General features: G+C 38.9%; 1 protein-coding gene across 1 annotated transcript in view; it reads left to right on the forward strand.

Moving 5' to 3' along the window:
• Positions 1–5,175, forward strand: part of BMAL2 (basic helix-loop-helix ARNT like 2) — an 88,001-nt gene that overhangs the window by 71,839 nt on the left and 10,987 nt on the right. The gene's annotated exons all lie outside the window — the stretch shown is intronic.

Below are 5,175 nucleotides of genomic sequence, written 5' to 3' on the forward strand. Positions count from 1 at the left end.
CTGGACTGCTGTGCCTCATTAGTCCCATTTTGTTTTATGGGGCTGTCCAATCCCTGGCTGAATGGTGAACCTCGGAAGTGACTTCACCACTGAGCTAAAAGGGTGTCTGGGGGCCATACTCTCGGGGTTTCTCTGGTCTTGAAAGGATTTTTTTTTTATTATAATTTTTAGAGATTTATAGCAGAGACAGGGAAGATTTTGTTTCCTTTGAAATAAAGAAGTGACAATCTTACTGGAAAATACAGATATTTCAAGAATATTTGGCAAATACTAGAGTTAATTCATAGTCAAATTCCATATGAGCTGAAGGAACTAACATGTTTTTGAGTCCCCTCATATGTTCCAGGTTCTTGTACTAGGCTTGGCCTCACAACAGCCCTGCTGGTGGACAGACTTTAGGGCAGAGTAAAAGGATCCTGGGCTATGAATTCAACAGTATTTGAATGTCAGGTCTGCCACTTAATAACTATGTGACCTTAGCCAAGTTCCTCTCAGTATCTTCCTATGAAACATGATAATAGTAGCACCTCATAAGAGTGTGGTTAGGATTAAGTTTACATAATGCAGTGCTTAGGGTCCCTGAGTGGTGCAAATGGTTAATGTGCTCCACTGCTAACCAAAGGATTGGCAGTTCAAGTCCACTCAGTGGCACCTCAGAAGAAAGGCCTGGTGATCTGCTGCTAGAAAAATCAGCCATTGAAAACCCTGTGGAGTACAGTTCTACTCTGACACACATGAGGTTGTCCTAAGTCAGAATCCGCTTGATGACAGCCAGTACTGGTAATGTAGTGCTTGGCTTCTAGTAAGCACTGAACAGATGGTAACTATTATCTGCAGCTCAGAAAGAGAAGAAAAGTGAAAGAACAAGGAGAGAATAAATAATTATTAAGAACCTAGTATGTGCCAAATACTTTGCATAATTCCTTATACTTTGTCCTATAGGGTCGCTATGAGTTGGAATCGACTCCATGGCACACAACCGTTGTGCACGATATGATCTCATTTTGCAGATGAGGAAACTGAAGCTTAAAGAGCTTATGTAATTTGTCTAAAGTTACATAGAAAGTGGCAGATTTAGGAATCTGATTCTAAATTCTGTATTCTTTCTACTAAGAAGCCCTGGTGGCACAGTGGTTAAGTGCTTAGCTGCTAACCGAAAGGTTGGCAGCTTGAACCCACCAGCCACTGCACGGAAGAGAAATGTGGCAGTCTGCTTTCATAAAGATTACAGCCTTGGAAGCCCTACGGGTTGGTTCTACTCTGTCCTACAGGGTCGCTATGAGTTGGAGTTGGCTTGACAGCAACGGATTTGGGGTTTTATTCTTTCTTCTATGCCACACTACCTACTACAGTAGCTTCCTAGATGCTGAAGGTTATTAATTAAAGAGATTCATTCTAAATGATTTCCATAACAGACATGCCAGTGAGGGAGTTAACTTCTGTTGTAGGAATATGTTCCTGCCCACACACAGAGGTTCCACTCCCACTTCAAGCTGCGCTGCACAGTTGCCTGCAGTCAGGGTCAAATATCTTCTCAAAAAGGAGCTTTTAATCTGCTCAAGCACTTGAACCAAGTATTCGTTTAACACCCCAGAGCTCTGTGCCAAAGGCATGAGACCAGTTTTGCCTAAAGAGTGGTAAGGGCATGTGTTAACAGTCTATGTCCCTGTCCAAATAAGTGCCTGATTTGAGAACTGCATGTGGACAGCTGGGCCAGGATAAGGTAACTGCAAAATGTAACCCAGGCTGCATGGGATGACTTCCGGCGTGCGATTATTTTATATTCTACTTTAATGGAGAATGTTCAGGTAAAACAGTTTTATTTTGCATATAGACCCGTTGCCATCCAGTTGATCAGTGACTCTGTAAAACAAAGTGGAACTGCTCTATATGGTTTCCAAGGAGCAGCTGGTGGATTTGAACTGCTGACCTTTAGGTTAGCTGCCGAGCTCTTAACCACTGCGCCACCAGGGCTTTGTTTTGCATATAAAAACCAAAAATCAAACCCGTTGCCATCAAGTCAATTCTGACTCATACCAACCCTATAGGGCAGAGTAGAACCGCCCCATAGGGTTTTCAAGGAGCACCTGGTGGATTTGAACTGCCCACCTTTTGGTTAACAGCTGTAACTCTTAACCACTACGCCACCAGGGTTTCCGTTTTGCATATAGTTGTTGCTAACTTGTTTTTTCCAATAATAATTAGCCAATGGGATCCACTGTTTTTTAAGACTACTCCCCATTGATGATAAGAGCCTGTGGCTAGTAAAGGTGTTTTTCTTCCCTTTGCCATTTAATTTTAAAAGAAGAGAGACTAGAAAACAGCTCTTTTAATGTTATTGGGAACTGAATTTAAGGTTTATCCAAAGGCCATTTCTCAAGATTGACCATGAGCTGATAACTGCGGAAGTGGAATTCGATGTAACGTTCCGTCTGGTTTTGTGTATGTTTGAAATTTTTAATAACATGAAAGTTTTTAAAAGTAAACAACATCGACATTAAAAAAAGTTATTTTTATACTGATTCTATCATTAATTCCATGGACACAGACTTTGAGAATGTTTCTAAAGTTGGGATAGAATTACTCAGGTATCAAATACTGAAGGGGGTGGATGAATGCTACCCAGCATCTTAGGTTTTTCTTAAATTTATCTTAGTAAGATAATCTTACTACAGTAGTGGCACTCAAAATCCATTTGCTTCTTTTGCAAGTGTAGGAGGTGCTGTCAGAACCCAAGAAGTATCCCCTCCCACTTACCATTATACCTGGCCTCCTAGCTCTGTTCTTTGGAGCCAATTCTGCCTGCACTAACTAGGGGGCAGGCCTGAAGTGCTGGGAGCACCCCTCACCCAATGACTGAAGGCAGCATAACTCTGGAGGCTAATGTTCTACCTTTTCCCCCAGAATGCCCCAATAGATTTAGCTTTGTTTCCCAAAGTGGCAACTTGCTAGAAAACTTGCCCATTACTAGCTTCCTTCTCTTTTGTCTCACTTCTGCCCTTACCCACCGGTGTTCCCTGCAATCACTTCTCATAAATTTCTCGTGCTTGAATCTTTATCTTAAGATCTGCCTCTGCAAGAATTCAAACTAAGACAACAAGATGCCAAGTTGAGAGACCCAGCCTGCAACTTGTTGAGGAAAAATTTCGTAAAGGATTTTTAAAGGATGTCCTGTAAATTAAGGCAGTGGGTGATATAGGTTATTTCTTTCCCTTTTTAAAATCATGGAATAGATTACACTTGAATCTATCCTTTGCAGCTGATGTAAATGAATAGTTTCTCAGAGATTGGGGCTCATGACTCATGAAAAGATCTAAAGAATTCTTGGGTAAGGATTTTTTTATGGGACCTTTTTTTTCCCCCCTTGACTTTAGGTAATTGATCAAATGAATTAACATGGTTGGAATTACATAATCCCAACTAGAAATTTACCAGCTGAATAAATGTTCAAGGTGAGAATTGAGGGACATTAATTTGGAAATTCAGATGGTAATGCTGTCATAAGAGAAGACTCAAAGTCAAAGGCTGGATTCTGTGTGATGACATTCTTTTATAAATATTAAACTTCTTTTTATATTCTGTGTTTATCCTATATTCAGTTGAGTGGAATATTTTTAGTCAGTATCATTTGTAAATTTGCAGGCAAATGTCATCAGAAACGCCAAACTGTGTGTATAAGCCTTTTTATTTTTGACTGCCATCTTGTTTTGTTAATATGAATGAACATCTTGTATTTATGCTTATCCCAGTTTAATTCCTTTGAGGTATTTTGAATATTAGGGTGAGACAAAGGCAGGGACCTAGACTGATTCCCACGTTTTTATTTTTTTAATTTTTTTTATTGTACTTTAGATGAAGGTTTACAGAACAAACTAGTTTCTCATTAAACAGTTAGTACACATATTGTTTTATGACATTGGTTAACAACCCCACGACATGTCAACACTCTCCTTTCTCAACCTTGGAATCCCTCCAGGTTGTTTAAATTTAACTTCCTGGGTTGATTGTGGTGCCATTAAACAAGAAAAGGGCATAGTGATAAAGACTTGGGTTAGAACTGGAAGAAATGATGAGTTTACTTCTGGGCATTTGTGGTTTAAGGCATCTGTAGACCATGGAGATGGTGATGTCTGTTAGATGTTGAATATAAGGTCCTAAGCATAGCTTGCAAGACCTAAACTATCTTTTCCCTGCTTTGTTCTTCAGCCGTTTCCCCACCACAGTATATGCTTTAGCCACATCCGACTGCTCTCTTGACTCTCATGTTTGCACTGGGTGTTCCTTCTGACTGCAATCCCTTTGTACCCCATCCCCTCTGTCACCCAGGCCACTCCTGTTTGAACACCTTCCATGACAGGGCACTCACTAGTCATCAACAAGCACAGCATTAGTGACTAAGAAAGTGAGCTCTGAAGCCAGGCTGGCCTGGGTTTAAACCCCAGTTCCACCCTTCACCTGCTGTGACCTTGGCTTTTAACTCTTACTTTCCTAAGACAATGGGGATAATACTAGAACGTCTCATAGGACTATTAAGAAGATTAATGGGTTACACGTTTAAAGCACTTAGAACAGAACATGGCACATAGAACATTCTATAAATCTTTGCTATTATTATTAATTGGTATCTCATAAGACAGCCCATTTCATCTTCTGTTAAGAACATTTTTTTTTTTTAAGATTTATTTTAGTAATAGTCTTATCAAAAAGTGCCAATTTAAAACAATGACTGTTCGGGTCCTTTCTAAATCTTATCACAAACAGCTATTTTAAGTAATTTAAACAGTGTTTTTTCCTGCTTTTTAAACTTTAAGTCTTTTGTGTGTGTGGATTTCTATGATCTGTAAACTATTCATCTTTAATACCTGTTTTGTATCTCATTGCTTTCTTAAGCATTTCCTAATATTTGAGTGTATGAATTATTTCCAAATTTTTATTATTCTGGTTAAACCTGCTTGACAAGCTTTTTCCTTTGGAGTTAATTGCTTGGGATTTTTCTGAAAAGTGAAAAATTTTGGATCAAATTTTATTTTTACACCTTTTATGTTGTTTCCCAAAATGTTTTCTAAAATGTTTCTGTAATCTATTATAACTATATATATATCTATTAGCTATTATAAGTCCTAACGTAAGAAATTTAAGAATGTATCCATGGTGATTTAAACCACTTTCTAAATT

Source organism: Trichechus manatus, unplaced genomic scaffold, assembly GCF_000243295.1.
Source record: "Trichechus manatus latirostris isolate Lorelei unplaced genomic scaffold, TriManLat1.0 scaffold00112, whole genome shotgun sequence".
In the NCBI taxonomy this organism is placed as follows: Eukaryota; Metazoa; Chordata; class Mammalia; order Sirenia; family Trichechidae; genus Trichechus; species Trichechus manatus.